The sequence below is a fragment of the Erigeron canadensis genome, chromosome 2 (assembly GCF_010389155.1).
Source record: "Erigeron canadensis isolate Cc75 chromosome 2, C_canadensis_v1, whole genome shotgun sequence".
Lineage (NCBI taxonomy): Eukaryota > Viridiplantae > Streptophyta > Magnoliopsida > Asterales > Asteraceae > Erigeron > Erigeron canadensis.
In genome coordinates, this window is record NC_057762.1 from 18332542 (window position 1) to 18352899 (window position 20358).

A 20358-nucleotide genomic window follows, 5' to 3' on the forward strand; every position below is an offset into this window, starting at 1 on the left:
AATATGTGGGCTGAAGCTGTTGACACTGCTTGTCACACTCAGAATCGGTCCATCATCAATCAGCGTTTCGAAAAGACTCCTTATGAGGTTGTTAACAAACGCAAACCCAACATCAACTACTTTCATATATTTGGGTGTGTTGTTGCACTTTTAATGATCAGGAGAATCTTGGAAAGTTCGAGAAGAAAGGTGATGAAGGTTATTTTGTTGGTTATTCCAAAACATCAATTGCCTACCGAATCTACAATCGCTGAACAAACACAATTCAAGAAACAATGAATGTTTGGTTTAATGAGATATCGGGCATGATCTTTGAGCAAGAAAGTTTGCTACCAACAAGTAATGATCCAAGTGCTTCAAGTACTTCTACAAGGACTTCTACCTTAGCATCTAAATTCAAGAAGTTTCCAACTCCAACAAGTGATGAATTAGATATTCTTTTTGAAGAATCCTATTATTCAAAACCGATTCATGATAAAGAACCTCAAGTCATCGTTGAACCAATTTCAAACAATGAACCAATTCAAAACAACGATCCAGTTCCTGACAACAATCATGAATCGTCATCAAGTTCTTCAGAGCAAGGATTCTCTTCTAATGATTCTTCTTCACCATCCTCTCTTGATAATTCTTCTCAAGTGAATATTCAAGAACAACCTACCCGCTTTACTCAGACAACAAATCCATTGAACACTCCAAATGTGTATGTGCCACTTGATTTTGATCATCCATCTTATGAGGAAGCAGTTCTACCAAGCTATGATTCCATCTCTCAACAAAACTCAAGTTTTAATGATGATGATGTTGATATTCAACAACAAGATCCTTTTCCTCATAATCACAAATGGGCACGTATGCAGAAAGACCATCCTACTGATAAAATAATTGGAGATCCACAAGCCGGAGTAACTATTCGTACTTCAGTAAACGAGTGTCTTATTGCACACTCTCTTAGCAATATCGAACCCAAAACAGTCTCTGAAGCTTTTCGTGATCCAAAGTGGGTTAAGGCAATGCAGGATGAACTTGCACAATTTGAAAGACTGAAGTTATGGAGATTAGTTCCAAATCCGAGAAAAGATGATCCAATCGGAACAAAGTGGATATTCAAAAATAAAAAGGATGAGAATGGAGTGGTAGTAAGGAATAAAGCTCGACTTGTTGCAAAGGGTTTTGCCAACAACCTGGTGTTGACTTTGACGAAACTTTTGCTCCAGTTGCAAGAATGGAGGCCATTCGAATATTCTTAGCGTATGCCGCATTCCAAAACTTTACTGTGTTTCAAATGGATGTGAAGACTGCTTTCTTGAATGGTGACCTCAAAGAAGAAGTTTACGTTGATCAACCAGAAGGTTTTGTTGATCCTCAAAGGCCGAACCATGTCTACAGGTTAGACAAGGCTCTCTATGGTCTTAAGCAAGCACCCCGCGCATGGTATGATTCCTTAACTACTTTCTTACTAAGAGGTGGCTTTACCAAAGGCACAATTGACCCTACCTTGTTCATTCGCAAACAAGGTAAGCATGTTCTACTTGTCCAAATATATGTTGATGACATTATCTTTGGGTCAACCAGTCAAACATTTTGCCAAAACTTTTCATCTCTTATGGTTAATCATTTTGAAATGAGTATGATTGGGGAAATGAATTACTTTTGGGTCTTTAAATCAAACAATTACTAAATGGTATTTTTATATCACAAGGTAAATATTCATGGCATGTTGAAAAAGTTTGATATGACTTCATGTTCTTCAATTTCTACCCCAATGGCTGCTCGAACAAACATAAATGCTGATAAAAATGGGAAACCATTTGACCAAAAGAGATATCAAAGTATGATTGGTTCGTTGTTGTATCTAACAGCATCTCGCCCAGATATAATATTTGCAACATGTATGTGTGCTAGGTATCAAGCTGCTCCAACTGATTTACATTATCAAGCTGTGAAACGAATCTTTCGTTATCTGAAGGGTACACCCAATTTAGGTCTCTGGTATCCAAGGGATACTGGATTCAATCTAACTGCTTATTCGGATGCAGATCATGCAGGTTGTAAGCTTGATCGCAAGAGCACTTCTGGTACTTTACAATTTTTAGGTGATAAAATAGTGAGTTGGTCTTCCAAGAAACAGAATTGTGTGTCACTATCAACGGCTGAAGTTGAATATGTGGCTGCGGCTAGTTGTTGTGCTCAAGTTTTATGGATGAAGACACAACTAACTGATTATGGTATGAAATATGATCATATCCCTATCTATTGTGACTCTCAGAGTGTCATTGCTATTGCAGTCAACTCAGTAAACCACTCTCGATCAAAGCATATAGATGTTAGATATCATTTTCTCAAAGATCATATTGAGAAAGGTGACATCGAGCTCTTTTATTGTGGGAACTGACTATCAACTTGCAGATTTGTTCACAAAACTATTGGATGAAAAGAGGTTTAACTTTCTTATATCCAAGCTTGATATGTTAAATCTTAAAACTTAATTCATTTTATCTTTGATGGAATTCTTGACACATTCTGGAAAAACAAAATACAAACATATAAATTTTCAAAAATAAACAAAAAAATTTTAAGTCAAAAGTGGCTTATACATACTCCGTGTATAACATGTTCTTCAATGCTTTATTTATGTTAGAATGTTTATACATTCTAAGATCCTGTTGTTATACATATAGATTGATATAAGATAACAAGGAATCGTACACCTTTGTGTACTTCTAAGTGGTCTATTATGAATATGTATGTGTAATAGCAGTTAATTGCTTTCAAATAAAGTTTTACGAACTCTCAATTGTTGATATGAGAAGCGAAGGATCGAACGTCTTTCTGTACTCCCTAGTTGTCTCATTTTGAACAATTGATTGAGTTAAAGTTTTCTTAAATGTTTTATATCACAACAAAGATTTTACTCATTTCGAATTTGTTTTTGTGATATATGTTAATGTTATACGATTTTTGCTCTACCTTTCTATGGATTAACATTTTGATCTATTCTTGCATAGATTAAGGAAAAGTTTACACATGATTAGTTTACACATGAACGATTAGGTTTCTCAAAATTTACTCCATGAACTTCATCATCTCCGATGAGTTCTAACCCCGGAGTATTCACCTCTTTCATTAGATAGTGAGGGTATTTTGTGTGATGATGTTTTTCGTGCAAATAGGATGGAGGGAGTAAGTCGAAAAGTGAGAGGTTAAGGTGATATGTTGAGAGAAAAGGGTTAAAAGAAATGATACCCTTCCTTAAATTCTCAAAACGCCGGGTAAAACACGTTTCTATCAGATGTCATTTGTTGATATTTCGATATTGAAGAAGTCTTCATGGACCCAGTGAAGCGATGCACATCTTTACATAACCACTCAAGTGTTTCTTAACAAATACTTGTTTAATTCTCACGGAGATTTTCACATTTCTATTGACTCTTCATTTGGAAGATGTTGATATTGAAAAAGGGCGACACTCTGCTCCAGTCTCCGACTTTATTTGGTCACATTGTGTCTAGAGCTATCTTGTTTGGTCATTAATATTGATCATTATTCATTTTCTTAGGACACATTCGAGTCATATCTTTGTGATATTATTGTTTATCTTTGTGACATAGCCAGAACATTTGTAGTGATATCTTAATTGATATTCCACGATGAACAAATGGAAATCCTACCAATGCTAACATTTTTTTCAACATTGAACGTAGGTCTCATAACTACATTTATGTAATTATTGAGTTAACGAGAAGTCTAAATGTGACTTCGGTTTTTTCCCAAAAGTCTTTAAGCATAATAGATTGTGGTTATCGAACGCTTCGGCTGTACTAACCATGATTTATATTCCTTGAAGCAATCTCCTGATTGCAAAGCCGTAGACCGAACTATGTTAGAGACTTGCTTTGTGCATATCTCAATGATACATAGGAAATCCGAAAAATGTTATACATTTCTATCGGTCATTTCATTAATCATTTCGATTTTTGAACATGCTAACGGATCATTCTTATCCGATTTCATTTCTCATCTCACAAACACAAACACCAACACCATACTATAACGTTTGTACCAACAACTTCAGCCTTACATTTTAGTCACTTCTAGGATTCTTTGGATTGGGCTAATGGTTTGGGTTGATGTTTCGATGGTTGACATTTCTCCATGTGCACAAAATCTAACTTTGGATCGTGGTATTTCTTTTGACATTTTATCAATCAATATTTGCATAATGACATTGGTTTCCAACTTTGTCATTGTGAGGGGGAGAAAATATGATGATTGATTGGAAAAGAAAAGTTTAAGTTTGTGTTTGGTTGTTTCAAAAGGTTTATTTTTCAAAGATGAGAAGATCAAGATATTCATCCGATGTTACAAGAGTTCAAAGATGCTCCAAAAATGTGGATACTCATGAATTGAGGGGGAGCATGATTACTTCATAAGAGACTTATCCAAACTTCATTCAAATGCTTACTCTCCAAAGTGTTCAAAGTGGATGTGACAAAGATCGAAGCTACAAAAAGATTGAAAGATTGGTTGGAAGATTCAAGTCAAAGAAGTTAAGCTTCAAAAGAGTCTTCATCAACATATTTCATTCAAGATCTTCAAGTCATACAACAACACTTTATCAAGAAGCTCCAATGCATACATAAAGGGGGAGAGTACATATTCATGAAACTTCTTGGAATGAAAAATCAAAGAATCGAAGATTGAAGAATTAAAGCCAAGTTCAAACCTTCCGTATCTCAAAAGACAACTCTGATTCATGATTCAACAATCTTCAAAGATTCAAGACACACACATACTCGTTATTCTCTGTTCAAAAAGAACATTAAGAATCACCGCATGATTTAACTTCAAAAAGTCCAAGACCAAGACTGAATCAAGTTCTCCAAAGACAAAAGAGAAAGCTTTAAAGACTTGTTTCAACTCACCAATTGTCTTCACCACCGGGCTCATCAAATTCATTCCTACAAGACAACATAACATGTACTTCATTTATTACAATATATCACTAAGGGGGAGAATGTTGGAAATCCAAAAATAGTGATAAATTGTAATTTAGATTAGTGGGCTTACTTGTAAGTTAAGTCATAGGTAAATGATCACTAAGGTTGAGGGGCTGATTGTGATAATTAGCATATGTGAGTATTTAGCATATAAATACCCCTCACACCTTAGAGATCATAACCTCTGAACACAAAAAAAAAAATCATTGTAACCTTCACAATTCTCATTAATTCCAATCAAGCTACTTTACTTTCACACACACTTTCTCTCTCTAAATACACACTCACACCAAGAACACACACACTTCTAATCCGCCATTGATGATGTGAATTCGGTAAAGAAATCGTGTTATATCAGAAAAGATTTGGTTTGTGTTTGCAGATTGACCTCAAGGTCAGAAATTTTCTTGGTCAAAGATGTTTTGTTTGACTGAATTGGCAAATACATGTCTTCAAGACACTTGATTTGAGCACAAATATTTGTTCTTTCTTCTTCAACTTTGCTCTAAAAAACGATGGACTTGTTTCGCAACGCATGGTTAAGCTCAGAAAACGTTTGTTGCAAAACAAGTTCTTTGATTTGACTGTCTAAAATATTTTGATTGAGTTCTATGAAAGAATTGTCTAACTCATTTGTTAATTTGGAAATCTTTGATTGTAAATGATCATTTTCTTTTTAAAGACTTTTCACGTTGGACAAAATGAGATCATTTGCAGATTTGAGCTCTTTGTTTTCAGATTTGAGTTGGTCAATTTCAAGTTGAAAACTTTCGTGTTGTTCCATGAGTTTTTGACTGGTCTCATACATGAATCGTTTTTCTTGAAAACGAATGACAGCACATAGAACAAGTTTTTTGAAAAACTCGGGAGTAAAATTATGTTAGAGCACATAAAGTGCACAATTTGTTGTCCGATGCAATAATTCTAAAAGGCTGAGAAATTCGTACAATTATGCTTACGAAGTTTAAGTTCGTAAGAACTATTAACTTCGTACATATATGCCTTACGAAGATTAAGTTCGTAAGAACTATTAAGTTAGTAAGGCCCAGCTTGTTTGTACGAATTTGACAGCTCAGTCCGTTTGTTCAGCTTATAAATATAAGTCTTAGGTCACGAATTTAGGTTGATGATTTAGTTGCAACATAGAGTCATTCACTAGGTTCTGGAGGTAGAGATCTATACCTCGAGATACCGCCCAAACTATCACGATTCGTCTCAATGATTGTAATCCGTAATCATTGTAGATGTTTTTCATACGGATTCACCTTGTAATCATATGATTAATGATAGTATTTTCGTGTTTATCTCCTGTTCTTATTATCTTCGTGTGTGTTTATCATGATAATCATTAATTAACCCTAAAGACGATCATAGACGGATTCCACACATCTATGATTGTATAGATCTTGTGTTAATCGATCCGGGAACGTGCTTAAGCACGTTTTCCAACATGGTATCAGAGCCAATCGATATCTTATCGAAGGTTCGAGATCGTTTGTTTGATTATTTTCTCTCAAAACAACCTCCCGATACCCTAACTGTCGCTAAGTTCGTTTTCTCAAACGAATTTAGCAAACGAACTTAATCTCATCTTCGTTTCAATCTCTTCAAACGTATTTAGCTTTATTTTCGTTAAGTTCCTTCAAACGAATTTAAAGTTATCTTCGTTTATTCTCACCTTACGAATTTAGCCTTATCTTCGTTCAATTCCTTCAAACAAAGTTAGACCTATCTTCGTTTCTTTCCTTCAAACGAACTTAATCCTATTATCGTTAAGTTGCAGAAAACGAATTTAAACAATGGCTTCCTCGTCAACCAACACTGCTGTTGCACAATACCTAAATTCTCTTGTCTATCATGATCATCTCGTTGGACGTACTAATTCTCCACCGAAGTTAGTTTCATTGGCTGACTTCTGGGCGTGGAGAGGCCGATTTGAAGATTATATTCAACGAGAAGATTTGAACATGTGGATAATGATCACCGAAGGATATGAATGGCCAACTCTCACTGTTAACGGTGTCACAACTAATTACAAGGTAGGAGAGTTAAAAGGAGAAGAAAAATCTTTGTATGTTGTTGAAGTTAAGGCTCTTTCTACTCTTCGGATGTACATTCCTCAAGAATTAGTGCACCTGTTTCCTAAACAGGAGTACAAGACTTCAAAGCAATTGTTCGATGCTATTGAAGCTCACTGTGAAGGTGATCCATTATTGAAGCAAAATAGAATTAAGATGCTTAAGAAACAATTTGATTGCTTTAATGCTACCAAGAACGAACTAGTTGAGGATCTTATCTTGAGATTTCAACATCTTCTTGCTGAGTTAGCCTATTTTGATCTTAAGTATACTCCTACTGAGATAGTGGATAAATTCTTAGATGGTTTGCCGAAAGCTTATAAAGAGTTTCGTCATGGATTGCAAGAAAGAGCTGATTATGCATCTCTTCGTATAGATGGTGTTATATCCACATTAAGAATCAGAGAAATGAAGGATAAGGCAAAGGATCTCCAACACAACTTCACACAAGATCCATCTCTTTATCATGCCACTATGAAAAATCCAACAGCTGATGTTAATGCATTCTTTTCTGGGGTTGGTACTTCTGGCACGAAAGAGAGTTCTAATTGTGTTATGGATGGAGATGATTCTGCTGGTTTCATGGCTTCTGATGCTGGTTACAAGGCTAGAAAGACTAATGAGAGTGCAAAGCCAGGAAATATGACGTTTGGTAACATTTCATCTACTTCTGCTGGTTACAAGTCTATGCCCATGGATATGAAATCTGCTGAGGGAAGGATGAATGTCTTTGCCGCAATGTGTGCTGCACATGAAGCTTTTGTTGCAGGAAGGATCACAGATCCATCACTCATTGATGAAGATTATGACCAAATAGATCCAGATGATGTTGAAGAAATGGATCTGAAATGAAATTCGGCGATGATCACCAGGAGAGTGCAACGGTTTATGCAACGAACAGGTAGACAGCTTATTGGGGGTACTCGGGGCTTCGACAAGTCAAAGGTTAAATGTTACAACTGCGATGGCTTTGACTAAGAAGACAACAGAGTCTAAAGGAGTTTCTTCTCAACCTACCAAGGAAGAGAAATTGAAAAGTGTCGTCCTAGATACGTCCACTTCTTATGGTCAAAAAGACAGTATTACTCACTTCACACTTCGAAAGAGTAGTAGGGTCTACACTGAGTTAGAATTTCCATTAGCATCAATTGACCCTAAGAGGAATGATAAATTCTGGGATGTTGATATTAAGGATATGAAGCGATTAAGTCAGTTGCATCAAACTCCTTTACCTAAGCAGTCTAGGGATAGCCAATCTGAAGATGAATTAGTTGTTAATGTCGAAGCAACTAAGGTTTTGAAGCATATTTTAATGCCTGCACGAAAGAAGTCCCCAAGTAAGTCTAGGATATCACCGACCAAACGAGACCATGAGGATTCTAGAAAAACATGTAAGTCAGTGGACACTAGTGAATCTGTAAGTACCAATAATAAGGTAGATACAAAGAAAAAGACTAAGGTCCTCTCTTGCTTTGCTTGTCATGAAAAAGGTCATGTTTACAGTGTATGTCCTAATCGACCTCGGAGATCGGGTTCTCCTTCAAAGGTTTCCACCTCGGAAGGAAAAAGGGGTTTGGGTAATGATAAACAGGTTTATGAGACTAACGTTCAATCTTCTACAAAACCGTTTACTATACCTCATCGACGTGAATCTCCACCAAAAGGTTCATCCCCTAAGGAACAAAGATTCACTACCCCCAGTGGGAGTTCGAGTTGGTCACAAACACCTCCAAGTCGTAATTCATTTTATGACTGAATTCACTTAAGTGTTAGACCTTCTTTTGGCCCTCATTCCCCAAAACCTTCTCCGACGAGAGGTCAGAAGTCTTCTCCAGTGAGAAGACAAGTTGAGAATCAAGTCACACCCACGGCTTCTAGCAATGGATATTGGACTGAACTGATTCTCAAGGATGAGAAGGGACGACCCAAACCTATGAAGGTTTGGGTCCCCAATGAAAACTAATTTTTCTCATTTTATGTGCAGGGAGTTCCTAGGAAACCAATTCATTTGTGGTACCTTGACAGTGGATGCTCCAGGCACATGACAGGGGACAAGAAACTCTTGTCCAATTATACTGGTATAAATGGGTCGTATGTTAGTTTTGCTGAATCCAAGGGCGGCAATATCACCGGTCAAGGAGATGTCGTCAATGGACAACTTACTCTCGAAAGAGTTAACTATGTGGAACAACTTACTCACAATCTAATGAGTGTCTCACAGATCTGTGATAAGGGCAACAATGTTCATTTCACAGAAAAGGAGGCATACATCTTGAAGCCGGGGTTCGTTATTCCAGAAGAATGGATTATGCTCAAAGCCCCTAGGAAGAGAGACATCTATGGCTTACTTTTAGGTGTTGATAATCTAAAGGAGCCCCTTTGTTTGTTGAGCAAGGCAAATGAGTCTGAATCTCTCCTATGGCATCGTAGAATGGGACATATCAACTTTCGGAAGATGAAGGAACTTATTAGTCTTGGGTTAGTTGACAGTGTGCCAGTTAAGAAGTTTGGGATGGAAGATAAGTGTGTACCGTGTTTGAAAGGAAAGAAACATAAGAATCCGCATAAATCCAAAGTACTCAACTCTATTTCCAAACCATTCGAATTACTTCATATGGATCTCTTTGGTCCTGTGAACAAAAGAAGCATTGGAGGGATGTCTTACTGTTTGGTGATCACTGATGATTACTCGAGGTACTCATGGGTATTCTTTCTGAAGACCAAGGATGAGACCGCAGAACGATTTATGGATTTTATCAAGCAAGTTGAAAATGTCCATGGAGTCAAAGTTAAGAGAATCAGGAGTGACAATGGTACTGAGTTCAAGAATAATACTATTACTGTATTTTGCTTGACCAAAGGAATTCAACATCAGTACAGTGCACCATATGAGCCACAACAGAATGGTGTGGTTGAACGGAAGAACAGGACATTGATTGAGACAGCCAGGACGATGCTTGCTGATTCAGGGCTTCCTATTACTTTCTGGGGAGAGGCAGTGAATAATACTTGTCACATTCTGAATCGGGTTTCGACAGTTAAACGGTTTAAGAAAACTAGTTATGAACTGTTGCACAACAAAAAGCCCAATTTACAGAATGTTGAGCCTTTCGGTGTTCCTTGCACTTTTCTTAAAACTCTTCCTCAAGGGAAATTTGAACCTAAATCTGAGGAGGGTTTCTTTCTGGGTTATGTCCCAAGTACACCGATTAGGCGTGTGTACAATCAGAAGACTGGCAAAGTAGATCTTGGTACAAATGTCGTAATTGTCAGTCATAAACCTACTGTACACATTGGTCCTGCTAATAATTTTGATTATGATGGTGTCTTCACTTCTTTTCATGGTCCTATTTCTTTTGCAGGTGTTCCAACTGTGGAGGATGTCGTTACTCTCCATGATCCTTTGGATGGTGGACTGGTTTCTGGTTCTTCTGATTCCTCACCAATAGTTGAGCCTACTTCTGAATCTGGAGAATCTAGTGGGACAAAAGTAGCAGATTCTACCTTAGAGCCTGCTCCTATAGTTCCTACTGATCCTTTGCATGTACCTCTACCTGATTCTCCTTTCTATGATACTGATGACACGGAAGGTGAAAATCAGGAGGAGCCTAACACTCCAGATTATAAAACTCCAGAGCAACATGTGCAGATGAATTTGGGAGATGATCTTTCAGTCGATAAGGTTCCTCAAACTAGGGTCAACAAGGATCATCCAGTCGAGCAAATCATTGGTGATGCTTCTGCCTCTGTTCGCACGAGGAATCAATCTAAGAAACCGTCGTGTATGTTTGCTGAAGTTAAGGATACTGGGGCAATTACTTGGTACTTGTATTATTGCTTTATCTCTCAGGTTGAGCCTAAAAATGTTGGTATGGCTCTTAAGGAACCGTCATGAGTTGAGGCGATGCAAGAAGAATTGGCTCAGTTTCGAAAGCTTGAGGTATGGAAGTTAGTTGACTTACCTCCGGGTGAATCTCCTTTAACAACGCGTTGGGTTTTTCGTTGTAAACGAGATGACAGAGGTGTAGTCACTCGAAATAAGGCTCGATTGGTGGTTAGAGGATTTGAGTAACAAGAAGGCTTTGATTACGATGAGACATTTGCACCTGTAGCTAGACTTGAAGCTATTCGATTATTTCTGGCATATGCTAGTTATAAAGGTATTAAGGTGTATCAGCTTGATGTAAAGAGTGCCTTCTTGTATGGAGACATTAAAGAAGAAGTGTATGTAGAACAACCTAGCTTGAATTTTCTGCATTATACTGTTTTGTTCTCAATGCGTTGATGAGTTTTGTGGTAAGTGTGCAGTGTTCAGGTTAAGAAGATAAAGTTGGAGTGCTGATTTCTGTTACTACATTGTTATTTACACGGATGATATCATGACGATAAGATCCTTGGTGTGTAGTGATAATATTTGTGATGCAGATTTGAGCATGTGAAGGATGAATACATGAACTTGTTTTTGGAATAGTTATTTATTTATGATTCATGTATCTAATGAAAATAATCAAATTTGATATTAGTTTCTTTTGAATTTTATGCTGTGATTTATGACATACTTTTGGAAACTTTACTAAGTTCTTCAGTGAATTTTTGTTGGATAGTTCATTGTTTGTTAAGTTTTGTAGACGGCATCTAGTATGGGACTTAAGTGTTTCAAGATGGTTTGTCGTCACGCATATCTATGATCAAAGGAAGTTCTTGGTGTCATAATCGTCATTGGTAATGAGGTTCATATATAAATTGATTATTTTCAGGTTTGTTTATGGTTAGTGTTTAAACCATGGGTTTTCATTCAAGATTATAATGTTCGGTTATATACTTACATTATGATTATGAATTTGGGTGATAAGCACGTTTTTAGTACAAGGCATGAACAGGTTGCTTTCTAACGAGTTTTTGCTATGTACAGATTGTGATGAAGGGTTGTGTTTTGGAAGATTGCTTGGATGAAAATCTGAAAATTTTTCAGAAACTTGCTGAAATCTGGAATATTTTCTGATTTTGATTTGTTCTTACGAAGATAACTGTTATCTTCGTTCGAAACTATTTTGTTCAAACGAAGGTTATCTTCGTTTGGATAACTTCGTTCGTGGAGTTTAGTCCGACCCATAGTTGGCCCATTGTTATTTCACTATATAAAGGGGTTTTTCTTCGTTTCTTTTTCATAAAACGAAAATTACTTTTATTTTCAAGCAAAACCCTAAAACCCAAACTCTTTTCTTTTCTCTCTATCTAATTCGTTTTCTTGCTTGGTTTTGCAAACTGTGATCTAAGTAAGTGTTTGATGTTATTTTCATTCACGAAAATGATCTAGGTTTTCTATATATCTTCGATTTGATTCGTTTTGATTATATATATATATATTCTTGAAATCATTAACTGGTTTATCCAAACGAACTTAGACTTTAGTTCAAAACGAATTTAGATTTGTGAACATGGACTTAAATTTGGATTAAACGAAGTTAATTTGGGTAGAAACAAAGTTAACTTTCGATTATGCCTTACGAACTTAGACTTTAGTTGATAAGGAACGAACTTAGCAAGGCTTAACACTCTTAGTTCTGTCCAAACGAACTTAGACTTCGTTTATAAGTTACGAACTTAGAAGATAAGTTATAACTTACGAACTTGTATGTTCAGTTTAGACCTTACGAATTTAAACTTCGTTAGGTGAAAATTTAAGTTTAGTTCTTACGAATTTAAGATTTATCTTCGTTTCGTTATTGCTTACGAATTTAGAATCTATCTTCGTTTCTGTATACTTAACGAATTTAGTGCCTATTTTCCTTCAGTTTGAATAATTTTGTGCAGTTTTACTTTGCGAAATTATTGATTAGGTTTTTCAATTCTGCAATTCATTTATCGTGATTATTTATCTTGTTTCAATATTGTGATTGGTTTTCCAGAAATGGCTCTCGCTCCTCGTCAGTTTGTGAAGAAACATAATCTTGCACTGAATCTTGATCCAGATCAGCATAATTGCGAACATTTTCATGAAATGTTTAACTACATTGCTCGCTCGCGATTATTTTTTGCTTTTTGTGATTCGCCTAGACTTGTTAGGCAGTATATCGATTCTTTTTGGTCCACTGCTCATGAAGTCATGGTTGAAGGACAGAGTTTTGTACGAGCTACTGTTGAGGGCATCACCTTTGATTTCAATGCTGAATCGCTTCGTACTATTTTGCATCTAGGAGCAGAACCGGAAGTAGAAGAAGAGGAAGACGTAGAGATGACTTATGAGTTTGAACTTCTTCTTCGCTGTTTTCAGAGAATGGGATTTATAGGCCAGGTCAAACTTCCTTTTGACAAAAGTGGTTTTCAGGGAAGATGGAGATATCTGGCGTATGCGTTGCTCGTCTGTTTGAGCAATCGCAAGGCTGCTTTTGATCAACTATCTGCTCAGATTGCGTCGCAGATGGTTGCATTGGTATATAATCGACCTTATCCTTTCTTGCGATACTTTTATCTAGAGTTTATTGATCAGCTTAATGCTAGGGGGAGGAAGAGATTTCTTTTGTATCCTCGCTTTGTTATGGCTATAGTTAGACACTTTTGTCCTGACTTAGTGTATGACCAAGGTCCTCGCTACGTTCTTCATGCTTGGCCTTCGCGTCTTTTTGTTGATCTTGAAGCCAATACAAGTAATGTGGTTGGTCTTCATGATCCACCACTTTTTGGTCATCTGATTAATCCAAACTATCGATCTCGTCTTGAGAATGATATGTTTGTGGATGATGTTGATGACGATTCTGATTCTGGTAATTCTGAAAGTTCTGTTGATGGTTCTGATGATGATTCAAGTGATGCGTCTGATGGTTCGGATGATGGAAATGATGGAGGTGATGTTGATAGTTCCGACGGTTCTGCTGCTACAAATGAGACAGACACAGATGATTCTGCCACTGCTAAATGTCGAACTAAGATGATTCATGATATCTCGGCTGCTTCTGAAAGCGATCATTCGCATCAGTCGTTTGATCAAGAGGGTGTTGCGTTCCATAGAGAGCGTAGAAGTAAGGCTTGTCATGTTGTTCCCGCTGTTTCAGATTCAGCTAACTCCATTCCTGATGCTGCTAAGATTGATCCTGATGTTGCAGCTCAGCATGATTCTAAATTGCGTGAGATTTTTGAAGATATGGAAGATCCGGTGAACAGAGCCAGTTCGGTTAGTCCGGTGAAACGGCAAGGGGGTGTTGAACTTCAATATACCAGAATTAAGGGTCGACGTGTTGTTGAAGCTTCTTCTGTAGCAATGCCTGATCCTCCAAGACCAACTGCTGCTGTTGTTCCTGTTGTTTCACAAGCACCAGTCTTTCGTCCTCTGGTGGCTCCTTCTTTATCTTACCGACTTCCTTCCGATTCTTCGCTTGGTCGTCGTGTTGATCTTCTGGAGACTAGAGTTCGCACTTTGGAGTCTGATCTCACCGATACTCGAGCCGCCTTAACTTTTTTGATCAACTGCGTCAAGAATCAAGGGGGAGAAGTTCCTGAAGAGGTCTGCATATTGTCAGCGGTTCAACCAAGACGTCAGAATGACGATGATGATGCTGATAATGCTGGTGATAGGAATGTTTCTCGCCTAGTTGAAGATAAAGGAAAGGGTGCAGAGATCGAGGGGGAGACAGGAGGTGATACTTCTGCTGTTGGTGCTTCTGGTACTGGTGCTGGTCCTTCTGGTGCTCCTCGTGATTCAGGTTTCTAATTTTGATTATGATAAAGATTTTTAGATAGAATGTATATTTGATTGTGTGTAATAAGTTATGACATTTTGTGTAATGAAAATGTAATCTATCTTATTTCAATACAAGTACATTTCATCTTTATTATAATTATCATGATTATTCTTTCTATTCTGGTGTTCATTTTGTGTAAATTTAAATAGATGATCCAGATTATACAGATTTATTCTTTGATGGTGATGAGCTCGAGGAAGGTGAATTTGTTCCTGAACCAAATTTAAACATATTCAAGAAGCCTTATGGGTTTGATGAAGTATGGGACTCAATTCCTGAAGATCCATCGATTGAAGAGAGTAAAGTGTTGGATCAGAAGAGATCAGATGTTCGGGAAAGAATGCTTCAAGTTCCATTCAGTAGCCAAACTCAAGTTCTACATTTTGTTGTGTATGCTAAGAATGGTGATGCACTGATTCCGTCTGATTATGAGATTAATGTGACAAGATCATTCAATCCAAATGATTTTCCAGTTCCTCTCAGAGATGATGATTCATTACATATGGTTGATCGACATGTTCCTGAGAAAAGAGTTAATGAATGGATAGTACATAGGGAAACGTGGAAAACAAATCTGTATTGGACTCATATCTCAGACAAAGATGCTGCAAAGTACAAGACAATCATCTGGAGTTGGTTTTATGATGATGAACTGAAGATGTTTGTTCTTAAAAGACCAGAAGGTTGTCAGTATTTAGCGTGGTGTGAGAGACATTTCAGAAGTTTGTGTGAAGAAGATTTACATGAGCTTGGAAATAACTGGATTATCAATCCAAGCGATGATGGCTTAGCTGATGTTGTTGGTAAGAATCTCCGAAATGATTTCTGGTTGAGAAAGAACATGAAAGATTCAGATAAACCACAGTTTAAGATTGAGCCAAGATCGAAGAAAAGAGTGGTCAAGCCAGATAAAACAGTTGAGTATGTTCCACATGATATTAAGTGTATGATCAAAGTCCCTGCCAAGAAATGGGCACAAGATGTCTTGGACAAGATGGATAATTGGGAAATTGATCGAAATTCTGGTGAAGCAAAGATGTATGCAGACTTAAAGAAGAAGATTTTGTTGAGAAGAGTATATGATCCGATGCAGCTGGTGAACTTCTCAAGAAATGATCTGAGGAAGTTATATGATACAGAGTGTTCGTTCTTGCCATTTTGGAAGCATGAAGAAAGTAGATATCGTAAGATACTTCAACTCTGCTTACATGAAGATATTCATGCAAATAGCAAAAGATTGTTGTTTGATGCATGATCAGATTTTGAAGACTAAAGAAATCGAAGGTGCTGCTGTCAAGGGGGAGTTTGTTGATGCACGTTGATGTGACAACAGCAACTTAGATTTGATCTGTCTTTTAGATTAAGACATTATGTTATTCTATGTCATATCTATATATATGTAATTGATAGATTATGGACTTCATGTTTTGGTAATGATCAATTACATGTTTTGGTGTTATATATATATGTTATGTATGATGTTTGTTGTGTGTTATACAAGTACAAACATAATATGTGTTAGGATTCCTTGAATGATGAAACACTAAGGAATATAACTAAGTCTTACATCTAACGAAGATAAGGTATATCTTCGTTAGCGGCAAACGAAGATAAACTTCGTTTGGTACAAACGAAGATTAACTTCGTTACATGGGCTGGGCAGCTAAGTTCGTAAGAACAAAGCCAGGCAAGCCCAGTTCGATCTGAAACATATATATACGAATGAATACCCTAAAATGAAAAAATACATTCGACATACACGTACTCCAGACCACTAAGTTCGTTCTATAGCTTATAGAAACGAATATAGCATCATACGGCTGATTATTAACTTGATAATTAGCGATATACACGTTAACTAATCAAACTAGTTATCTCGTGAGGATTCCGCACTCACGACATAATAAAGACGATCTCGAGAGCGATCTGTAGCTATCGAGGGGCTCACAAATTACATGTACAATGACCATAGTCATGATCATATAATTCATCCCCAGTGGGTTCTTGAATGAACATAGTCGTCAACTTATCTGGCACATGGAACTTTATTGATTCAAAATTTTTCAAAGTCTGATACGAAGAAATAATGGATTTCAAGTCATTCGTTTCAGACACAAAACATTCACGCCCTTTCCAAAGATCTTTGAATTTCTTGTAAGTATCCTCATACTCTTGATATACTCGAACAACACAAGCATTTCCTTGAGAACATGAACACTTTTGACTATGATGAACAGTATATAAACCAAAGCTTGGTTCAACTTTGATTGGCTTGGTTGACATTTTGAGTCAAAATTTGATGACAATCTAATTAAAACGAATAACCAAACACAAGAACCTAAAAAAAAATGTTAGGTCCAGATTTACTAGACTCGCTCAAGACGAAGATCCTGGAGCCCTCTGAAGATTTGTCCAGAAATTATGTGAAGACCAGTGAACAACTTACTTGTACAGAAATCTGGATTCCACCAGATTTGTTCACTGGACTTCACTCCAGTCAAGGATCATTCTACTGAAGAACATTCTCACTGAAGTCAAAGACTTAAGTCTGAAGAAAGAAGTCTGACAAATAGCGGCTCACTGGAAGACTTACCAGATCTCTTGACTGGAGCCCTTGACAGTGTTCTAGACTTTACAAGTCTGAACACTGATTACGAGGAATTGACTTTAGGCCTTTACATGCCTTTACCCGGACAATCCATTTGTCCTTTGTTAAAAGCCTTACACGCATGTAAAGGTGGTTGGTTAATTAGAAGACAAGTCATTATCAAGTGACTTTATTCTTGTACTTTAACCAATGTATTTAAGGAATTAAAGTAGTTTTCTTAAATGCATGGAACCATATTTGTACGGCAAAAAGAATATTATATTATTTTTTTGCCTATAAATACCAACTCTTTTCCTTCATCCAAATCACACTTTTGTCATTTGGTGCCTTTGCTCAAATACTCTCGATCTAAACAGTTATATTTCACAACTTTAAGTATTTCGATCAAAAGAGTTTATTTAGCAAATATTAGATCACTTGTAATTCATAAGGTTGTTTAGATACTTACTTTGTAATATCTTAGTTCCGCAACAACCTTGTATTTTATTTAACATCAATAAATAAAATACACTTGAAAATTACATTGTGTCTCACCATTTACTTTACTTGCTTATGTTTATATTGCTTAAGTTACGTATTACTTTATATATATTCTTGCATTTATATTTATTGTAATACTAGTCCTATCTAGTGCTTACTTGACTTGTTGTATTCTACACTTGTGGGTTAAACCATCAAGTGAGAGACTTGCCTAGATCCGTATTTTCTTGACGGCCAACCCAGAGAATACACAAGGAAACCCTTTAAATACAGGACCTCGCCCCATTATTGAAACTGAACAGACTACTGACCATGTAAACAATAATCCTCCTCCACCACCTCCTATTCCTGTTTCTCCACACGTGCATGTGCACTACTCAAACACTCCTGTTCCCAAATTCAGTGGGAATGGTGATGAATTTAGCACGTGGAAAGCTTCGATGATATTACATATTACTGGAATTGAGAGGAACATGATAAAAATTTTAAATGAAGGACCCTATATTCCTAGAAGCCCTCTCAATCCACTTCTTGACCCTCTTAGAGCAAGATCTGGAAGGGAAAAGAGAGAGGAACACTGGTCTGAAGAGGATAAAAGACTTGTTAATATAGATACTGTTTTAAAAAGTATGATCCTCGGGGTCGTTCCTGATTCTCTTATTCCCACACTAGTTCTTTATCCTAGTGCTAAAAGCATGTGGGATGAACTAGTAAACCAGTATGAAGGTGGTGATGACACTATTGTTACCAGAAAAGTGTCTTTAAATAAGAAGTACGAGTCATTTTTTGCTCTGCCCAATGAATCATGAACTGGTACACACACCAGATTCATGAGTATCATAAACCAGTTGAAAGGGCTTGGAGTAGAAAAGGACAAGGACATACTTCTTGAAAATTTTTGTGATATTCTTCCATCTAAATGGTCTCACATGATTGTGGTCTTGAGACAAGGTAAAACCTTGCATTCCCATACTCTGTCAACATTGTATGGAGCCTTCAGATTCACTGAAGAGAATCAAGCCTAGAGAATTGAGGTAGAAAAAGATAGCATTAATCATGCTTCCAATAGTTCCCTTGTGGTTAGTCATACTGGACCACCCTATGCGGAATTAATATCTTCTGAGATTGTATTTTCAATGAAGAAATGATGTCTAAACTAATGGATTATGGAGTCATGAATAATATCTCTCCAGATTATGATGAAACTGATAGTGATGATCTGATGGCTATGATTGCTAAAACGTTTAACCGTTTTAAAGCAAGAGCCAACAGACCTACGGGACATAATGCACCCAGTTCTTCCATTGACAAGACTAATCTGACATACTTTAAGTGTAGCAGAAAAGGTCATTTCATGAAAGAGTGCAAGTCCAATCAGTTTGTATCTCAATCTGGTCCATCAACTTCTTATAATAAGCCTGATGATAGCTATAGATCAAAATACAAAAAGCTTAAGGCTCAAACTGCTCTCATGTCTGCAGAAAAAGATAATAATCAATGCATGGTTGCTAAATAAGAATGGGTTCCCTCTGATGACTCATCAGTTGATGATGAAGAGGAAAGATATTGTTGTTATATGGCTCTAGAGCATCTGGTGAAGGAAGATGTCACATCTGGAAGATGTCACATCTGGAAGATGGGTGGACATTGTTATGAAAAAGGTAATTGATTATGACAAGGAAACTGATCCAGAAATAAAATTGGACATTGCTGAAGCTTTAAACTCTGATTTAATTTTTGTGGAAACTGTTCGATCAGAAATGTCAAATATTTTTGAAACAGATTTTTCTGAAATGGCAAATTTACAATCAAAGTTAAAAGAACTTCAAGACATTGAATTGGCTTTTAAAGCACAAGTTTTGGTCATTGAACAACTGGTCCAAGAAAAAGAAAAGCTTGAAAATGCTTTAACAAAAGAAAAACATGTCATTCAGTCATGGCTTAAGACCAGAAAACCGTATAATGCTGCAAGAAACCAGTACCCCTCCCAAAAACGAGCATATCTGGGGGGTGATGTGACTGCTGCAGCATTAATACCTGTTGTTGACTGACTACCAGAAGTGTTAAAACCAAGCACTGTTTATGATGAACCAACAACACCCAAAACTTGTATTATTCCTCCTATTCAATTGTCTGAGGTCAAGACTGGAGCAACCCCCAAGCACTTTTTATGATGACCCAACAACACCAGATGAATGCTCCAGTCAAAAAGGACAAGAAGAATAAACCTTTGCCTTAATCATCTTCTAAGGAACCCCAGGTTCAGAAGAAAAAGAATGTTGTTCCACCTAAGCCAAAAGTTCAGTCATCTGGAAAGGATCGGGTGTCATCTGAAGAAACCATTTTGTTAAGATTAGAAAGCCAGTTTCAACTACTGGCTCGTCAAGTTCAAAGTTTCAATGCAAAACAAAATGCAAAACTTTTTTCCAAGAAAGTTAAAATTGTTACTCCTG